At 40.7% G+C, this 22,421-nt stretch overlaps 1 pseudogene; it reads right to left on the bottom strand.

Moving 5' to 3' along the window:
• The window catches only part of LOC124008548, a 40,100-nt pseudogene extending 24,311 nt beyond the window's left edge, over positions 1 to 15,789 (bottom strand).
• Between the last annotated feature and the right edge of the window lie 6,632 nt (positions 15,790 to 22,421).

Genomic DNA, 22,421 nt, shown 5'->3' with positions numbered 1-22,421 from the left:
CAGTGCTGGAAAACCTAGTCTGTCTGCCTGTCTCCTCAGCTTCAGTGCGAACTAAACAGTAGGCTTGGGCGGTATCCAGATTGTCATACCAGGATATTCAGTAATACCGCCACTGAACACTATTTTCTAACCACACAGCCTCTGTAATCCGAAGGTTAATAATGCTAACAAGTACATGTAAAATCCCATTGAGAATGCTAACTAAATGCTAACGAGCACATAGCAAACATTTCAGTCTGACCTAAACTATTTTCAGAACAGATGACATTCCAGCTTATAAAGTCATACAAGTAACTCAAAATTGCTACTCACAGTCTGCTGCACACACAAATATTAAAGAGCAAGGCTCTTGATCCAGAAGGGGATGCTCTACTGTTAACCTGTTACTCCTACCCCCTACTTTTTTTGTACATTCTGTTAAAAAAAAAATCGCACAACATTTCAGCGCCCTGCTGCTCATGCCAGGAATATAGTATATGCATATGATTAGTATGTGTGGATAGAACACACTCAGACGTTTATAAAACTGGTTAAATCACAGCTGTGACTATAACAGAACGTGTGTTTCATCGAAAAGCGCAGGAAAATCTGATCACTGAAAATGGAAATATATTTCCATCCGCCACTTCAACCCATTGATAAAGGCGAACCACAATAAATGGGGCTGAGGTTACAATACCTACAGCTTCCACACGATGTCAACAGTCTTGTCATTTGCCTAGGCTTTGTTTCTTGGTCAAACGAAGAAGAGACAAGCCATTTGTTCAGGTCTCAGACCGGATATTTTGGTTGAGATTTACCCGGACATTATTTCCAGACGGAAAGCTAAAGAATATACATCAAATCAAATCAAATTTATTTATATAGCCCTTCGTACATCAGCTGATATCTCAAAGTGCTGTACAGAAACCCAGCCTAAAACCCCAAACAGCAAACAATGCAGGTGTAAAAGCACGGTGGCTAGGAAAAACTCCCTAGAAAGGCCAAAACCTAGGAAGAAACCTAGAGAGGAACCGGGCTATGTGGGGTGGCCAGTCCTCTTCTGGCTGTGCCGGGTAGAGATTATAACAGAAAATGACCAAGATGTTCAAATGTTCATAAATGACCAGCATGGTCAAATAATAATAAGGCAGAACAGTTGAAACTGGAGCAGCAGCACAGTCAGGTGGACTGGGGACAGCAAGGAGCCATCATGTCAGGTAGTCCTGGGGCACGGTCCTAGGGCTCAGGTCCTCCGAGAGAGAGAAAGAAAGAGAGAATTAGAGAGAGCATATGTGGGGTGGCCAGTCCTCTACATCGCCTCATGATCAATTTGATTGCTTATTAACGTGTGCTAATACCTAAAAGTTGCATTACAAAAGTATTTCGAAGGGTTTTGTGAAAGTTTATCGTCGACTTTTTTAAATTAAAAATGCCGTTACGTTATAAGACGCTATTTTTTTTTGTTTATCACACAGTCTTCATAGATCGATATCTAGGCTATATATGGACAGATTTAATAATAAAAAAGACCCAATAGTGATTATGGGACATCTAGGAGTGCCAACAAAGAAGATGGTCAAAGGTAATGAATGTTTTATATTTTATTTGTGTGGTTTGTGTAGCGACGACTATGCTAATTATTTTGTTTATGTCCCCTGCGGGTCTTTTGGGGTGTTACATGCTATCAGATAATAGCTTCTCATGCTTTCGCCGAAAAGCATTTAAAAAATCTGACTTGTTGCCTGGATTCACAACGAGTGTAGCTTTAATTCAGTACCCTGCATGTGTATTTTAATGAACGTTTGCGTTTTAACTAGTACTATTAGCATTTAGCGTAGTGCATTTGCATTTCCAGATATCTAGATGGGACGCCTGCGTGTCAGGTAGGAGCAAGAGGTTAAAGAGTGAATGCTTGATTTTGGAAGAAGCTAACCACCTAGATAGACAGCGAACTTAATACTAAAATAGCAAACCCCAAAAAATGTAAACCTTTATTTAACTAGGCAAGTCAGTTAAGAACAAATTATTTTTTACAATGACTGCCTACCCTGGCCAAACCCAGACAACACTGTGGGACTTCCAATCACAGATGTGACACAGCCTGGATTCGAACCAGGGACTGTAGTGACTCCTCTAGCACTGAGATGCAGTGCTGTAGACCGTGCTGTAGGAATTGTCCGTAGAGCGCAGAGACAGGATTGTGTTGAGGCACAGATCTGGGGAATGGCACTAAAACATTTCTGCAATATTGAAGGTCTCCGAGAGCACGGTGGCCTCCATCTTTCATAAATGGAGGAAGTTTGGAACCACCAAGACTCTTCCTATAGCTGGCACCCGGTAAAACTGTGCAATCTGGGAGAAGGTCCTTGGTCCGGGAGTTGACCAAGAACCCTATGGTCACTCTGACAGAGCTCCGGAGTTCCTCTGTGGAGATGGGAGAACCTTCAAGAAGGACAGCCATCTCTGCAGCACTCCACCAATCAGGCCTTTATGGTAGAGTGGCCAGACGGAAGCACCTCAGTAAAAAGGCACATGACCGCCTACTTTAAGTAAACCAAAAGGCACCTGAAGGACTCAGACCATGAAAAACGATATTCTCTGGTCTGATGAAACCAAGATTGGGTGTGACAAATAAATTTGATTTGAAGATTGAACTCTGGCCTGTATGCCAAACTCACGCCTGGAGGAAACCTGGCACCATGCCTACGGTGAAGCATGGTGGCAGCATCATGCTGTGGGGATGTTTTTCAGCAGCAGGGATTGGGAGACTAATAAGGACCCAGGGAAAGAGGAACGGAGAAAAGTAGAGAGATCCTTGATGAAGTCCTGAGCACTGGAGCAGGTTCTCAGACTGGGGTGAAGGTTCACCTTCCAACAGGACAACGACCCTAAGCACACAGCCAAGACAACGCAGGAGTGGCTTCGGGACAAGTCTCAGAATGTCCTTGAGTGGACAAGCCAGAGCCCGGACTTGAACCTGATCGAACATCTCTGGAAAGACCTAAAAAAATATTTGTGCAGCAACGCTCCCCATCCAACCTGACAGAGCTCCAAATACAGATGTGCCAAGCTTGTAGCGTCATACCCAAGAAGACTCAAGGCTGTAATCGCTGCCAAAAGGTGCTTCAACAAAGTACAGAGTAAAGGGTCTGAATACTTATGTAAATGTGATATTTAAAGAAAAATGTATAATACATTTGCAAACATTTCTAAAAACCTGTTTTGCTTTGTCATTATGGGGTATTGTGTGTAAATTGATGAGAAAAAAAAACAATTTAATCCATTTTAGGATAAGGCTGTAACGTTACAAAATGTGGAAGTTAAGGGGTCTGAATACTTTCCGAATGCACTGTACATGCATAATGACATGCATGTCATTGTGTCAGTAAGAGGAAAACACGGCATGAAACCTTCTTTACGCTTCAGTTAACAGAGTCTCTCTCAAACATGCATACACACACTAGTCCCAACTTAAAACGTTAGCACCAAACAGAATTGGCATGCTGACTGCAGGTTTGTCCAACAGAGCTATCGCCAGATAATTGAAGGTTCATTCCTCAACCATAAGCTGCCTCCAACATAGTTTTAGAGAACTTGGCAGTACGTCCAACTGGCCTCACAACCACAGACAACCAGACTGGGTCTGGCTCCCCAAGTGGGTAGGCCTATGCCCTCCAAGGCCCACCCATGGCTGTAACCCTGCCCAGTCATGTGAGATCCATAGATTAGGGACCAATTTATTTATTTAAATTGACTGATTTCCTTATATGAACTGTAACTCAGTCAAATCTGAAATTGTTGCATGTTGCATTTATATTTTTGTTCAGTGTAAAATGCACGCTACTCCCAAAAGAAAGAGAGAAAAAAAATTGGTAATATGGGTCATATGTTTTTAACAGTTTAGACTAGAGAAGTCGTTGTCTTTACTGTAAAGCTGCAAGCATGGCTGTCGTGAAGCGGTGCTCCACTTTCCCTATCCGACACTGAGGCTGCATGACAGTGAACTCAAAGTCTACTCAGAAAGGTCTGTGCTCTTGGTTACAACAGGTGATGCAATGCTACATCAACATAGCTCGCTTTACGGGTTGCTCCAATGTACAAACCTACCAACAGAAGACTCACCTGCGTCTTTCTACATCCCAGCTAATATATATATATATTTATATATATACACACTTTAACTGATGAGGAAGAGACATTAAGAGTGGACGGGGGGAAGCAGGTGAGAGGGCTGGTAGGGGATGCAGCTGGCTGATTACAGCTGCTACGAGTATAAAAGTTAAGTGGATATTGTACCTGTGCATACAAGAGACTAGTAGCTGTTACTTCAATTCAACTGAATTTATAAACAAACTGACAAAACATTTTATAACCGGTACCAGCAGGTTCTTTAGAGCAGTAGGGATGAAAATGTCAGAATCATATGAAACTGTACTACGGTATTCTAAAATGTTGGTATCCGTATGACGTTTCGGTATCGTGATATTACCAAGGTACCAGTATACCACGCAACAACTGTGTACTGTAATAGAGCTGGGACGATAAACCGGAAACTACCAACATTGCCTTCCTCTCCCGATGCATTTTGCTAATCTTCTTGGTGACAGGGGGCAGTATTTTCACATCCGGATGAAATGCATGCCCAAATTCAACTGCCCGCTACTCATCCACAGAAGAGAAGATATTCATATTATTAGTAGATTTGGATAGAAAACACTCTGAAGATTCTAAAACGGTTTGTATCATGTCTGTGAGAATAGCAGAACTTATATGGCAGGCGAAACCCAGAGGAAAAACAATTCAGATATTTATTTGAGGACACTCTTTTCAATGAGTTTTCATTGGGAATCCAGATTTCTAAGAGACCTTCTTGCAGTTCCTACCGCTTCCACTGGATATCACCAGTCTTTAGAAATTGGTTGAGGGTTTTCCTTTGTGTAATGAAGAAGTAGCCCTGTTCAAAACGAAGTAGTTTGAAATGTTTTGGCAAAGTTTACAGGTAACTTTTTAGATATTTTGTAATCACGTTGCACAAGTTGGAACCAGTGTTTTTCTGGATAAACGCACCAAATAAATGGACATTTTGGATATATATTGACGGAATTAAATCGAACCAAATGGACCATATGTGATGTTTATGGGACATATTGGAGTGCCAACAGAAGAAGCTTGACAAAGGTACGGCATGTGTTGTGTCGCGCCTGCAGGGTAGAAATATGTTTTGTGAAGATGTGCGGTTTTGCTGGTCATGTATTTTTTTAGAGGAAGCATGACTCTACCTTCGCCTCCTGAGCCTGTTGGGGAGTTGCAGCGTTGAGACCAGGTCGAAATTGGGGAGAAAAGGAAAAAAAAAAAAAAATTGCCTTAAAAAAAAAAATGTTGAACAACTTCATCTGCTCATGGTGTATGTGTTCAATTATTTCTGACATTGTTAACATTCATTGTAACCACAAAATCAAATAAATCCTATTCATAATTAATAAATCAGATGCGTGTTGCAAGCTTTTTCCTTACATTTTTCTGTAAGATTGTATTTAGTCTTTTTAGACAAAAAAAAAAAAGAACACACCACCGCCTGCCCAGACCTAACATCTCCAGTGCCCGCATCACTCTCCACCACACAACCTAAAACCTATGGGTTTAACCTTCTGAATTATTATATTGAAGATCGAATCCATCTCTTAATGAGTTCCGAGAGCCGATCCATTACCCAACAAAATATAAACTTATTTAGCAAAATTATTTTTACGACTACAGACAGTAGGCTATTATTTCTCTTTTCCTGCATTAATTAAATTGTCTGCATGTCTGTTCATCATTTGGCTAAAAAGAAACCCTGCCATGAATTAAGAATATATATATTCATATCTTTCCACAATGCAATGCAGCACACTGACAACTCAAATTGCTTTAAAGAGTCTAACATTAGACAAATAAATATACTATAACAACTCCAAAAACAGTCCATTCATCACTGGATTTCTTCAAATTGCTGTGCAGGAAAAGGATGTCATCCACCGTGCCTGGTCGCAGGCTCGCAGCTGACTTCTCTCTGAAACCACACATCCATCTCAAGGTGACGCTATATCCTTTGAAACCACACAATTACCAGGTGGACAGTAGGGCTCTTGAAGTGAAAAAAAAAAAAATCAACCAGATGCACAAGTATTCTTTCACAATAGCTGGCCTTATGTTTTCTGCAGTTTGAGCGGCACTGTAGAACATCCACTCTTCGTTTATGTGACGGGCTGTAAGGCACAAGTATCCTATTTTCGAAAATCGTCAGTCCACATTCAGGTGTAATTGCGCCACTGCATTTACTCAACTCCGGGACCACCTGCCAGCTCATTTTTGTTGTTGCCTGATGTAGGACTCGTGCGGTGGGAGAGACTGACAAACATTCACACCTCCATTAACTTCCAAAAGGACAGTCTAATAGGTTGGCTAGGTGTGAGAAAAAACATGTGACACAGTTTATACTACAGATAGGTGCTGCAGTCAGAGTTGAGTCCTACCGTAAAGTGTAGCCTAATAACCCGAAAAAGGAAAACTTGCAATGTATTCGATGCTTAAGTACTCTAATGTTTTACATTTCTAACTCAATATCACAGACCAGATTTGCCCTAGCAAAAAACACATCAACTCCTACAAACATTCATTTATTATAATCTACATAATTTAAAACAAAATGAGCTGCAGTGAGGAGAGAATGCATGCTAACGACAATCAGAAATAATTTGTCTTTAACTCTGCATTATAATAACTTATTTTGAACGAAAGCCAGGAATGAGTGAGTCACTCAGCCCTATGCTGTTCCTACTTCTGTTGCCTATTTGAGTGTTTGTTTAATAAGAAATTGCTCATCCTTTGTCACACACACAATCAAAAAAAAAAAAATAATTTCGCCTTTGTCAGAAAAAGCTGCAACTGGACCGTAGCTTATAACTTACTAAAACTGTTTCAAAGGTTTTTATTCTAAGAGAAACAAAAATTGAATTATATATTCCATTATATTCTTAAAATATACAGTACCATTCAAAAGTTTGGACACACCTACTCATTCAAGGGTTTTTCTTTATTTTTACTATTTTCTACATTATAGAATAAAACTATGAAATAACACATATGGAATCATGTAGTAACCTTTTTTTTAAAGTGTTAAATAAAACTATTTGAGATTTGAGATTCTTAAAAAGTATAAAGTATAGCCACCCATTGCCTTGATGACAGCTTTGCACACTCTTGGCTTTACGCAGATCAAACACACAGCTGGAACACCAACCAAGGTGATTACACGTCCTAATAATTTGAAAGATTGCTCAGAAAAGTATTAGTGTGCATGTTGTCGTGGCTGAATCAGAAATAGTTAGGTAACATAGATAAAAGATAATATTTATCTTATTCTTGTCATTGGAATGTCTTCTTTTGGACTATACTGTTGGCAGTTGCAGTTATCCCTTCTCAGCTCGGGCTTAGTCACTTGGGGCACAGAGAGGGGAGAGGTCAGGCATGTCTTCGTATGTCAATGTATCTGCTAAACCATGTGATGCTATGAAGAATATAAGAAGGGGAGGAGGACAGAATGGAGGCTTGTCTTATGGGAATGTGTCTAACTATTGTATGTCCCCTCATCTTGACCTAGAGGCTCACTCCTCTCCGTGAGCTTGTCCAGGAGGGTTGTATTTGAGACGGGAGTATCTAGAATTGACAATTGATATATGCCATTGGATGAGGTAATGTTTTGGTCCTAAGTGGTACCAAGAACGAGATTAGAATCTCATCTAAAGAGACCAAACTGAACGATAATTTATAGCTAATGCTGTCTGGATGGGATACTCCTCTTTTAAGTAAAAGGCCCTTTGCAATGTTCCTAAGATCTGTTATTCGTCATGCAAGTTGAGAGCGGTGTGTCTTGGCTATAAATGATACTAAGAATTGTTTTGTAAGCACTCTGAGAATTCATTTATAGACACTGAATTGATCTGAGAGTCAAAAAGGGCTATGGTGAAGCTCATAATTAAAGATGGACTTTATAATATTACTGACTTGTGTGTGGTTTGCTCTCTCAATGTTTAGTAATACAGGAAATTACCACGACAATGTAAACATACTCATTGAAACCCAATAGTCTATTGATAAAACTAAATATTAAACAACACATGGTATTTAGCATGCCGTGGCCTAATGACAACAGTTCCAAATTATACAGCAAATAAGAGGCCGTTATTGTTACCATAAAAGGTGAATGGTGGATTTAAAATACTCGCTAATGCACGCAGTTTTATGACAGACCGGTCAAATTTATAATGGGAAACATGTGTATGTATGGCGTGCACCAAGTTCATAAATCTCTATATTTTATACATACACAGACTTCAGAAATGGAAACTGTGAAATTTACATAACGTTTATTAATTTAGGCCCCAGGACTTTGGAAAGGACTCCCAGAATAGATACAGGCCTGTAGTTACCTTGGTCTACCTGACTACTTGTCCTGCGTAGTCTGATAATCCAAGCAAGGTTCAGTTCATTTGGAACCCGCACTTGTTCTATTGAGAGATTTATGATATGGGTGATGCTGGGGGAAATACGTTGAAACTATATTCACAGTTGTTTCATCAAAATAAACATAACTGTCTGGAGACAGACAAACCCACCCGTCTTACAGTGACCAACTGAAAAAAAAGAGGGGGTGGGGGGGATGCTGCAATTAAGACAACCATGTTCTCTTCCGCAAAGAGCACAAAAGGGCAAGGTTAAATATCCTACCCTTCCCTTTCACGTTCAGCCATCCAGCCAACAAGGCCAGCTAAGAGGGGAGTGGGAACATATGAGAAACTAAAAACAAATCCCACATTCTCCTCCTTACTTCATCTGCCCTATTGTGAAAGATGCACCCAGTGCCCAACAGGAAGTCTTTGTGTGTGCGCGCATCTTCTCTGATTTGGCTCCTGTATTCATGGGACAGGGGCTGCATTTCTCCACACACACATACACACTCAGCCCGGACAAGCCTCAGCCCAGACAAGCCGTCGCGCTCTCAGACCCAGGGGGACCTGGTAGCTCAGAAAGAAAGCCACCGTGCCCACCGGCCCCTATTGTCTGCGCACCTGCTCACGCTCGATACCTTCCAGGATTAGTCATCATTTTCTAGCCCTCTTTCTGTCCGCCTGTCTCTGACCCACTGATCCAGACAGCCTGGCCCAAAGACAGAGGTCCTTGACCTGCAGCCTGCTGTGCTTTCATGCCACTGACCATTTTGATACAAATGTGCTCTGAAGACTAAGGTCACTCCAACATAAATAACATCAAACTGGAAGGCAGGGAGAATAAAGGATTCTGAAAAAGACTAACAGTACTGATTGGCGACTGGCTTTTAATTCCATGTGAAATATACTGAACAAAAATATAAATCGCAACATGCAAAGTGTTGGTCATATGTTTCATGAGCCGAAATAAAAAGTTATACATACGCACAGAAAGCTTATTTCACTCAAAATGTTGAGCACAAATTTGTTAACATCCCTGTTAGTGAGTATTTCTCCATTGCGAAGATAATCCATCCACCTGAAATGTGTGGGATATCAAGAAGCTGATTAAAGAGCATGATCATTACACAGGTGCACCTTGTGCTGAGGACAAAAGGCCACTAATATGTGCAGTTTTGTTACACAACGCCACAGATGTCTCAAGTTGAGGGAGCGTGCAATTGGCATCCTGAATGCAGGAATGTCCACCAGAGTTGTGGCCAGAGATTTTAAATGTTCATTTCTCTACCATAAGCCACCTCCAATGTTGTTTTAGAGATTTTGGCAGAACATCCAACCAGCATCACAACCGCAGGCCGCGTGTAACCACACCAGCCCAGGACCTCCACATCCGGCTTCCTAGCCTGTGGGATCGTCTGAGATCAGCCACCAGGACAGCTGATGAAACTGAGGAGTATTTCTGTCTGTAATAAAGCCCTTTTGTGGGGAATAACAAATTCTGATTGGCTGGGCATGGCTCCCATGTGGGTGGGCCTATGCCTAATGTATTGTGTAGTGGAGCTGCATAAGTGTTGCTCTCCACTTTCTGGAGGATGAGTTTTGAAATCAGTGTAATAAGAGTATGATAGCTAAAGAATCAGAGAAAACACCTGTCTCCAGATTACATCTTCAAACTAAGGGCAACAGTAGCATGGCATCCATGACAGGGAGACACTCCCATATACATCAATGCATGATGGACAAGGTAGGTAGTTAACGCTAGACTTTCAGACATTACACATTTCAAATTTTGACAGAACGTTATTTAATTTCAAGCGTGTGTGTGCTGCTAGCTAGCTAACATTAGCTGGCTGGCTGGCTGACTAGCTAACGTTACAGGTATGAAATTATTATTTGTATCCCAGAACCGGTTGGTTAGATCCCAGCAGATTCATGCAGGGTATTAATGACATGATTTGACACTATGTTCATTGTTGTTTAACTAGCTAACATCAGCTGGCTGGCTCGTTAGCTAACGTTACGTGTGTGTGATCTTACACATTGTCTATCTAGCTAGGTTCCTTGTTTAGCTAGCTACATGTCTTAAGCTGAAGTGTACACCAGTTGAAAATGGCAGGTGTCAGTAAACATCGGCAAACATTTTTTTGAAGAACATTGATGAATAACCTGCTACTCGCTGTCTATTATCTATGCATAGTCACTTCACCACTACCTACATGTACAAATTAACTCAACTAACCTGTAACCCCACACATTGACTCGGTACCGGTACCCAATGTATATAGCATCATTCTTGAGTTACTTAATTTTTTACTTTAGTTGGAAAATATTTTCTTACTTCTTGAACTGCCCTGTTGGTTAAGGGCTTGTATGTAAGAATTTCACTGTAAGGTCTACACTTGTTGTATTTGGAGCATGTGACAAATAAAATGATTTAAATTTGAATAACTATTGAGCACAAATGTATTGCTCTGACAATGTTTAACGTCAGATTAGTTAACAAGTCTGTACTGAAAACAGAAATGAACTATTATTTCTGGAACATAACCTCCAGGCAGGGATGTATTCTAGTAGGCCATCTAAATGTGGAAGAGTCACTGCTCGGGCAGCTCCAACATTATGCTATAGGCTATAACTGGAGGTATTTCACAGCTGGTACTTACAGGGCATAGGTGGAGAGAAAGAAAAAACTCCCGAGGCTAACTTATATGAAATGAATACTTGGGGTAGACTTTTAAAATACTCTAGGGGAGAATGGGTCATATAGGAGAAGGTCATTGTTGCTATTCTCTAGATCATTGCCATGCTACCCTGCTGCCAACATACTTGGGATCAATGAGTGAATGAGGGCTCCAGAGAGGAGAGGTGTTTAGTGTGAGTCATGCAGATGCAGAAGCCAGTGTCACAAAGCCTTTCTGTCAGGAACAAGGCAGCCAGTGACACAAACAAATCTTGTATTTTGTGCCGTTGCAGGTGAGTAATAAAGGATTATAGTACTTTAGCTCTCTCAGAGAGCACATTAACCTTACCTTTGTCAAGCACCACTTTAATAATAAAATGGGAAATCAAAATTAAAAGATTTTTCCCATCTGCTCTTGAGTAGTGATGGAGAGTTGAACCCACTGGCCCCCAGCTGCTACCGTTTGACTAAACGGTGGTTCAAAGTCTGATGAGATAGCATAAAAGACAACGCTCACTCAGACAACAAAATAAACAGTGCTGCTCCATATGGGCGAAATAATCTGGTAGGAATAGGATCAAATTAAATGTTATTGGTCGCCTACAGGGTTATTGCATGTGCATAAAAATGCTTATGAATCAATTAAACATAAAAGACAACTGACATAGTAATCATATGTTACGCTAAGCACAGTATTTTGGTTTGCTGCACTGTACACAAGATGAGGAAAAAGTCCTTTAATCTCACTGAATGTGAAAATGACATACAAGACACAATGATTCATGACCACTAGCAGTTGTGTTCGAGAAATCAGCAAGAGTGCTGCATTAACTTTCATCCCATGTGTCACTTCCTAACACCCAATGATCAATGACTGTTGACATTAGCATAACCACATCACACAAACACCATCCCAAACTCAGCAAAATGGCTGCACTGTACTCAGTATTTGGAGACAAACTGCCACTTAGCCTAGACAGGCTCTGGGCCCATTACAATTAGCAAGCAACAGCTACACATGTCTGAACGTTGGAAATAGAAGTTAGCTGGGACAATTACAGTAATAACTTCAAAGCAGAAACAGGGCTAAGAGCTTGCCCAGAGAGTAAATATTTTAATCGCTCCAATAATCTGAGCTCCCATTCAAAATAATGTCTTTTTCAAGGTGGAGCCATTTGCCACTGGGGGAGATCAACTGCAAGGAATGTTTATAATCTAAAGTATAAAATGTGTGATACCATAACGAGGACATACAGTTGAAGTCGGAAGTTTACATACACCTTAGCCAAATACATTTGAACTCAGTTATTCACAATTCCTGACATTTAATCCTCATAAAAATTCCCAGTTTTAGTTCAGTTAGGATCCCCACTTTATTTTAAGAATGTGAAATGTCAGAATAATAGTAGAGAGAATGATGTATTTCAGCTCTTATTTCTTTCATCACATTCCCAGTGGGTCAGAAGTTTACATACACTCAATTAGTATTTGGTAGCATTGCCTTTAAATTGTTTAACTTGGGTCAAATATTTCAGGTAGCCTTCCACAAGCTTCCCACAATAAGTTGGGTGAATTTTGGCCCATTCCTCCTGACAGAGCTGGAGTAACTGACTCCGGTTCATAGGCCTCCTTGCTCACGCAGACTTTTTCAGTTCTGCCCACATATTTTCTATGGGATTGAGGTCAGGGCTTTGTGATGGCCACTCCAATACCTTGACTTTGTTGTCCTTAGCCATTTTTCCACATTTTTGGAAGTATGCTTGGGGTCATTGTCCATTTGGAAGACCAATTTGCCACCAAGCTTTAACTTCCTGATTGAGGTCTTGAGATGCTGCTTCAATATATCCACATAATTGTCCTTCCACATGAAGCCATCTATTTTGTGAAGTGCACCAGTTTCTCCTGCAGCAAAGCCCCCCCCCCCCCCACAACATGATGCTCCCACCCCCGTGCTTCACGGTTGGGATGGTGTTCTTCGGCTTGCAAGCCTCCCCATTTTTCCTCCAAACATAACAATGTTCATTATGGCCAAACAGTTCTGTTTCATCAAACCAGAGGACATTTCTCCAAAAAGTACAAATCTTTGTCCCCATATGCAGTAGCAAACTGTAGTCTGGCTTTTTTTATAGTGATTTTGGAGCAGTGGCTTCTTCCATGCTGAGCGGCCTTTCAGGTTGTCGATATAGGACTCGTTTTACTGTGGATATAGATACTTTTGTACTGGTTTCCTCCAGCATCTTCACATGGTCCTTTGCTGTTGTTCTGGGATTGATTTGCACTTTTTGCACCAAAGTACATTCATCTCTAGGAGACAGAACTTGTCTCCTTCCTGAGCGGTATGACTGCTGCGTGGTCCCATGGTGTTTATACTTGCGTACTGTTGTTTGTACAGATGAACAGGGTACCTTCAGGCATTTGGAAATTGTTCCCAAGGATGAACCAGACTTGTGGAGGTCTACAATTGTTTTTCTGAAGTCTTGGCTGATTTCTTTTGATTTTCCCATGATGTCAAGCAAAGAGGCACTGAGTTTGAAGGTAGGCCTTGAAATACATCCACAGGTACACCTCCAATTGACTCAAATTATGTTAATGAGCCTATCAGAAGCTTCTAAAGCCATAATTGTCTGGAATTTTCCAAGCTGTTTAAAGGCACAGTCAACTTAGTGTATGTAAACTTCTGACCCACTGGAATTGAGATACAGTGAATTATAAGTGAAAGAATTGTAAAGAATTGAAAATGACCTGTGTCATGCATAAAGTAGATGTCCTAACAGACTTGCCAAAACTATAGTTTGTTAACAAGAAATTTGCAGAGTGGTTGAAATGAGAGTTTTAAATGACTCCAACCTAAGTGTAAACTTCCGACTTCAACTGTATATCAGCCATCTGGAATGTTATATTCAGGTTGAAAGCAGTTTGAACACCATTACTTGAAATGCCACATTGTAGGCCCATATATGTGTAGGCCTAATGGGTTGAATAGTTTTGTTGTTGTGGAGCTTGCCACAACTCTCCTTAAGGATCCAATAGACAAAACACAAGAAGTCAGCTAATGTATAACATCCCAGGCTATGATGTTTCCTTGACCTTAATTTGTTGAAAAACAAGCACTCATCAAAATCATTCCACCACATATTAGGGCTGCTACTTGCCACTGACCTCACAAAACGATATCACAGTACTTCAGTGCCTATACGATATGTATCACGATTTGACAGTGAATTTATTGCAATTCCATGTTCCAAACATATTGCAGAGGGACAAGAGAGCCATTAGAAAACGTTTATCAGTCACCAAAATAAGTGATGAAAACACATTTGCTCCCTATTTAAAATAGAAGATAGAGAAAAGTTTAAGGAAAAATTCTGGAATTTTGGTGCAGGCACAGCAAACTAGTACAACAATTATACTACGAAATATCCAATAGTTTTGACTATCATTAAAAATAATATCCCGATGTATCTATCGATTTTTTTACCACCTCACTGCCACAGTTGTAGGTTATGCCTGTGTTTATAGCTTCTTGCCAAAACACGCAGTAGCTGTATAAACTAAACTGGGGACAACATTTGACTGAATGCACACTAAAAAGAACATGTCCTATTTTATGATAAACCAAATACGATACAAGTTGGTGCAGCGAGTATGATGTAGACTAGTAATGGAAACTGGTAAGAGAAGTCATTTGCTTGAATGCAGGCCAAAGACAAAAATAGACAAATGTGACCAGTTACCCATGTTGAACAATTTAGTTGAACTTCTAACGTTAGTTCGTCTAGCTATATCGGATATAAGTATACAGTGACGTTATAGATTGAAATCTCCATCACTGAATCAGGATGTCGCACACTGAAATAAATGGGGCAACAACACTGCTTTCATGCGTGCATAGTTTGAATTATCTCTCTACCCGCAGTCACAATGTTTAGCTAGCTAAGCTAGTTAACTAGTTGGCTATTTCGACTTGAGGTGGTAAGGGAAAAGTTCAACGCTGACTAGCGAAATAGTAAGGAAGTCAATCGGTAAAGTATTTTTCGTTTTCGAGTGATCTCTGGACGAATATTTTAGCTATATGGAGACGTTGTTTATGAAGTAAATTCCCACCATCAAACAGCAAAAAAACATCAATGGTTCGGGGCAACAACTAAAAACAAGAGACTCAGATTGGCTGGCTCGTAACGGTGGCGTTCTTGGAGCCTGCGAGTGATCCCTGGTGTTTGCCGGCGTTGATCTAACAAGCTAACTTAAATAATAATTAAGTTATTTAGATCATTAAGTTTAAAAAAAATATTTACCACCATAGTAGTACAAAAAAATGAAAGCGAAAATAACTGATTTATCTTAGCGTCATGCCCTAGCTACCTCACAGCTGGAAGCCTGGATGTTATTTACCATTGTTTTGCTTGGGTAGCTTTACCTAAAATTATACATTTGAAAAACGTCAAACCATAAATGTCTTGAGTTTGCTAGTTATTCCGCCAATTGTCGTACTTTTCGGGTATCAAAAGGTACTTACTTGAAATAGAAATGTACTCCAGCTCGGTTCCATTGCAACACTTTTTAAAAAATCTGCAGGAAACCTTCAAGAAACCTGAACAAAGCAGCCAAACATGGCAGCTGCTACAACTTCCTGTAACCCTTGGACTGTTCCACTTCTAAAGCATTTTTTTTGGGGGGGGGGGGGGGGTAGTACTGTAGTTGTCATATCAAAGTGTATCACTTATTTTTAGCACAACAAAGGATTCACATAAATAGTAATTATATAGAATGAATATCCAACATATATTAAATACAATATATAACTACGTGAGGGGGCATTAAATAAATGGTAGAGTTGATCAGTGAGGGTATTCGACTAACTGGTACGGGCTACCTTGCCTGGTTACACAAACACCTTACTCCGGTCAAACGCTACACTACATCGACGGACGTTAGTTTATTCTCGGCAATGAAAGTATGTAGCGAACGGCAAAGCAGCGGAATAATTTAAGCGGGAGTCGTCAGACTACGGGTTGCATTAGTTTTTTGAACCGGGCATGAGCCAGGTGCCCCGTTCAAAGTCCATGGCGAAGTCGGCTCAAAACAAAAGTGACGTAGCCTAGGCCATATTAAGCATGCAATGAGTATGATTCTATGTTCTCACATGCACAAGTAATTGCTTTTGATAAAAACACTTTAAACATTTTTTTAACCAGGCAAGTCAGTTAATAACAAATTCTTATTTACAATGACGGCCTACAGGGGAACAGTGGGCAGAACGACAGATGTTTACCTCGTCAGCTCCTGGATTCGATCCAGTAACCTGTTCCAACCTCTGTCAAATTGTTTGTTGATAATTGCTAGACAATCATTTTCAGGTCTTCCCTTAGTTGTTCAAGCAGATTTAAGTCAAAACTGTAACTCGGCCAGGAACATTGTGTTTTAGATTATTGTCCTGCTGAAAGGTGAATTCATCTCCCAGTGTCTGGTGGATAGCAGACTGAAACAGGGTTTTTTCTAGGATTTTGCCTGTGCTTAGTTCCATTTTGTATTTTTTTAAATCCTGAAAATCTCCCCAATCCCGAACGATTACAAGCATACCCATAATATGATGCAGCCACCACTATATGTTGTATTGGATTTGCCCAAAACATAACACTTTGTATTCAGGACAAAATGTTAATTGCTTTGACACATTTGTTGTAGCATTACTTTAGTGCCTTGTTGCAAACAGGATGCATGTTTTGTACAGGCTTCCTTCTTTTCACTCTGTCAATTAGGTTAGTATTGTGGAGTAACTATGTTGTTGATACAGCCTCAGTTTTCTCCTATCACAGCCATTAAACTCTGTAACTGTTTTAATGTCACAGTGGGCCTCATGGTGAAATCCCTGAGCAGTTTCCTCCCTCTCCAGCAACTGAGTTAAAATTACATAAAATAAAATGTAAGAGATGTGTGTGTCACTGGCTGCCTTCCTGATCGTAAGGCTTTGTGACACTGGCTTCTGTATCCGTATAACTCACGCTAAACACCTCTCCCCTCTGGAGCCCTCATTCACTCATTGATCCCAAGTATGTTGGCAGCAGGGTAGCATGGCAATGATCTAGAGAATAGCAACAATGACCTTCTATATGACCCAATCTCCCCTAGAGTATTTTAAAAGGCTACCCCAAGTATTAATTTCATATAGGTTAGCCTCAGGAGTTTTTTCTTTCTCTCCACCTATGCCCTGTAAGTACCAGCTGTGAAATACCTCCAGTTATAGCCTATAGCATAATGTTGGAGCTGCCCGAGCAGTGACTCTTCCACATTTAGATGGTCTACTAGAATACATCCCTGCCTGGAGGTTATGTTCCAGAAATAATAGTTCATTTCTGTTTTCAGTACAGACTTGTTAACTAATCTGACGTTAAACATTGTCAGAGCAATACATTTGTGCTCAATGGTTATTCAAATTAAATTAAATGTTATTTTGTGCCGAATGCAACAAGTGTAGACTTACCGTGAAATGCTTACTTACAAGCCCTTAACCAAACATGTAGTTTTAAGAAAAATAAGAGTTAAGAAAATATGAACTAAATAAACTAAAGTAAAAAATAAAGGTAACACAATAAAATAACAATAACGAGACTATATACAGGGGGTACCGGTATCGAGTCAATGTACGAGGGTACAGGTTAGTTGAGGAAATTGAGGTAATATGTACATGCAGGTAGGGGTAAAGTGACTATGCATAGATAATAAACTGAGTAGCAGCAGCGTAAAAAAAATAGGTGGGGTCAATGGAAAATAGTCCAGGTAGCCATTTGATTAACTGTTCAGCAGTCTTATGGCTTGGGGGTAAAAGTTGTTAAAGGAGCCTTTTGGACCTTGACTTGGCGCTCTGGTACCGTTGGCCGTGCGGTAGCAGAGATAAGTCTATGACTAGGGTGACTGGAGTCTTTGACATCGCCTGGTATAGAAGTCCTGAATGGCAGGAAGCTTGGCCCCAGTGATGTACTGGGCCGTACACACTACCGTCTGTAGCGCCGTGCGGTTGGATGCTGAGCAGTTGCCATACCAGGTGACGATGCAACTAGCCAGGATGCTCTCGATGGTGCAGCTGTAGAACTTTTTGAGGATCTGAGGACCCATGCCAAATCTTTTCAGTCTCCTGAGGGGAAATAGGCCCTCTTGCCCTCTTCATGACTGTGTTGGTGTGTTTGGACCATGGTAATTTGTTGGTGATGTGGACACTAATGAGCTTGAAGCTCTCGACCTGCTCCACTACAGCCCCGTCGATGTGAATGGGGGCGTGCTCGCCCCTCCTTTTCCTGTAGTCCACGATCAGATCATTTGTCTTGATCAAGTTGAAGGAGAGGTTGTTGTCCTGGTGTAACAGTATAGCTTTAGACCGTCCCCTCGCCCATACCCGGGCGCGAACCAGGGACCCTCTGCACACATCAACAACAGTCACCCACGAAGCATCGTTACCCATCGCTCCACAAAAGCCGTGGCCCTTGCAGAGCAAGGGGAACTACTACTTCAAGGTCTCAGAGCAAGTGACGTCATCGATTGAAACGCTATTTAGCGCGTACCACCGCTAACTAAGCTAGCCGTTTCACATCCGTTACACTGGCACCACAACGCCAGGTCTCGGATCTCCTCCCTATAGGCTATCTCATCGTTGTCGGTGATCAGACCTACCACCATTGTGCTGTCAGCAAACTTAATGATGGTGTTAAAGTCGTGGTTGGCTTCGTAGTAGTGGGTGAACAGGGAACACAGGAAGGGACTAAGCACACACCCCCTGAGGGGCCCCTTTGTTGAGGATCAGCGTGGCAGATGTGTTTTTGCCTACCCTTACCACCTGGAGACGGCCCATCAGGAAGCCCAGGATCCAGTTGCAGAGGGAGGTGTTTAGTCTCAGGGTCCTTCTTAGCTTAGTGATGAGCTTTGAGGGCACTATGGTGTTGAACGCTGAGCTGTAGTCAATGAATAGCATTCTCACGTAGGTGTTCCTTTTGTCCAGGTGCGATCATGCAATAGAGATGGCGTCATCTATGGATCTGTTGTTATGCAAATTAGGGTGGGTCTAGAGTTTCTGGGATGATGATGTTGATGTGAGCCATGGCCAGCCTTTCAAAGCACTTAATGGCCACAGATGTGAGTTCTACGGTTCAGGAGTCATTCAGGCAGGTTACCTTAGGGTTCTTGGTCACTGGGACTATGGTGGTCTGCTTGACACATGTAGGTATTACAGAGTCGGTCAGGGACAGTTTAAAAAATTCAATGAAACTCTTGCCATTTGGTCAGCGCATGCTCTGAGTACACATTCTGGTAATCCGTCTGGCCCCACGGCCTTGTGAATGTTGACCTGTTTAAAGGTCTTACTCACATCGGCTACGGAGAGTGTGATCACACAGTTGTCCAGAACAGCTGGTGCTCTCATGCATGCTTCAGTGTTGCTTGCCTCAAAGTGCGCATAGAAGTCATTTAGCTTGTCTGCAAGGAAGGATGCTTGTATCTTTGTAGTGACTGAGTGTATTGATACACTATCCAACATGTAATTAATAACTTCACCATGCTCAAAGGGATGTTCAATGTCAGATTTTTTATACCTATAGGTGCCCTTCTTTGCAAAGCATTGGAAAACTTCCCTGGTCTTCGTGGTTGAATCTGTGTTTGAAATTCACTGCTCGATTGAAGGACCTTACAGATAATTGTATACGTGGGATAGAGAGATGAGGTAGTCATTAAAAAATCATGTTATAGGAGCCCATGCAACTTATTATGTTACTTGATAAGCAAAGTTTTACTCCTGAACTTATTTAGACTTGCCATGAAAGGGGTTGAATACTTATTGATTCAAGACATTTCAGCTTTTCATTTTTAATCCATTTAAAGTAACCCACTTCATCTCTGCTTATCTCATGTCAAAATACATTTCTCCCACAAGTCTGTTTAATAATACGATTCTTTTTGGTCTCAAATCCCCCTGCAATAACAACCAAATGACCTGCCCACCAGCCCTGTAGGTAGAAATAGAATATTATTTAACTTCTGCCTTCCCGTGGACTGTTTTTGTGTAACCCAAACAATTGAAAGCAACACTAGAGTATGTAAATACACCCACGTTGCTAAGAGCAGATATAGTACCTGGATGAAAGACCAAAAGGTAGCTTTACATAGATATGTTCTCCAGTAGGAGATGATGACAAGCCAATGTTTTGTTTTCTGATAGTGTTTATACAGTAACTTTGAAAATCTGCTGTTGTTTTAAAGGTACAAATTCATATTTTACACAGGGTTTGTCTATGTTGAAATGTAGTTACCATGATTACATAATCCTGTGGTTGAAATGTCATGCTCAAAACAACAGTTGATTACTTTTTGATGACTTTTTTCAAATCAAAATGTATTTTCAATGTAGATTCGAATTCAGAATACATTGGCAAATTACGTCGAGACTTGGTTGATTCAACCAGTTTGTGCACGTTGTGTTATAATGTTTTGAAGCAAAACACCCCCACAACATGATGCTGCCACCCCTGTGGTTGGGATGGTGTTCTTCGGCTTGAAAGCCTCCCCCTTTTCCCCCCAATGGACATTATGGCCAAACAGTTATATTTTTGTTTCATCAGACCAGAGGACATTTCTCCAAAAAGTACGATATTTGTCCCCATGTCCAGTTGCAAACCGTAGTCTGGCTTTTTTATGGCGATTTTGGAGCAGTGGCTTCTTCCATGCTGAGCGGCCTTTCAGGTTATGTCGATATAGGACTTGTTTTACTGTGGATATAGATACATTTGTACCAGTTTCCTCCAGCATCTTCACAAGGTACTTTGCTGTTGTTCTGGGATTGATTTGCACTTTTTGCACCAAAGTATGTTAATCACTAGGAGACAGAACGCATCTCCTTCCTGAGCGGTATGACAGCTGTGTGGTCCCATGGTGTTTATACTTGCGTACTATTGTTTGTACAGATGAACGTGGTACCTTCAGGCATTTGGAAATTGCTCCCAAGGATGAACCAGACTTATGGAGGTCTACAATTTGTTTTCTGAGGTCTTGGCTGATTTATTTTTATTTTCCCATGATGTTGAGCAAAGAGGCACTGAGTGTGAAGATAGGCCTTGAAATACATCCACAGGTACACCTCCAATGGACTCAAATGATGTCAAATAGCCTATCAGAAGCTTCTAAAGCCATGACATCATTTTCTGGATCTTTCCAAGCTGTTTAAAGGCACAGTCAACTTAGTGTATGTAAACTTCTGACCCACTGGAATTGTGATACGTGAAATAATCTCTCTGTAAACAATTGTTGGAAAGATTACTTGTGTCATGCACAAAGTAGATGTCCTAACTGACTTGCCAAAACTATAGTTTGTTAACAAGAAATGTGTGGAGTGCTTGAAAAACAAAAAAGTTTTAATGACTCCATCCTATGTGTATGTAACTTCTGACTTCAACTGTACCTTTGAAGTCTGTATCCAAAAGTGTTATTGAGAAATAATTGAATAAAGTTGGGGAATTTAAAATATTTTGTTCTTACCCAGGCCTTCTTTAAGACACTATAATGATGAGTCCAATATACTCTACAAGTACATTACATTTCCAGTGTGGGGCTCTCTGCTACTTCTGAAGTTATACATGTTTTGAGTACCACCAACACAGTGAATGGGCAAATGGATTCAAAGGGAACTCCCTCTGCTGGTAATTTGCTGAATATGTCATCCAATTTATATGTATAAAATAGCAGTGGAGGAAAAAGTACTCAATTATCATACTTGAGTTAAGGGAAAGATACCTCAATAGAAAATGACTCAAGTAAAAGTGAAAGGCACCCAGTAAAATACTACTTGAGTCACTTTCTAAAAGTATTTGTTTTTAAATATACTTAAGTATCAAAATGTAGTTGCTAAAATATACTTAAGTATCAAAAGTAAAAGTATGAATAATTAAAAATTCCTTATATTAAGCAAATGAGATGGTACAATTCTCTTGTTTTTTAATTTACAGATTGCCACGGTCACACTCCAACACTCACTCCAACACTTTGTGAGTCCGCCAGATCAGAGGCAGTAGGGATGACCAGGAATTTTCTCTTGATAAGTGTGTGATTTGGACCATTTTCTGTCCTGCTAAGCATTCAAAATGTAATAAGCACTTTTGGGTGTCAGGGAGGGGGTTTATATGCATAGAGATATCAACTTGGATACGACCCATTTTTGCATGGACATAGCCATGCAGCACAGTAGTCAACTGGGTGGGGATTACAATGGGTTGGGAGCAGGGGAGAACGACTGC

Source organism: Oncorhynchus gorbuscha, linkage group LG02 (assembly GCF_021184085.1).
Source record: "Oncorhynchus gorbuscha isolate QuinsamMale2020 ecotype Even-year linkage group LG02, OgorEven_v1.0, whole genome shotgun sequence".
Taxonomy (NCBI): domain Eukaryota; kingdom Metazoa; phylum Chordata; class Actinopteri; order Salmoniformes; family Salmonidae; genus Oncorhynchus; species Oncorhynchus gorbuscha.
This window is presented reverse-complemented; position numbering and strand designations above follow the sequence as displayed.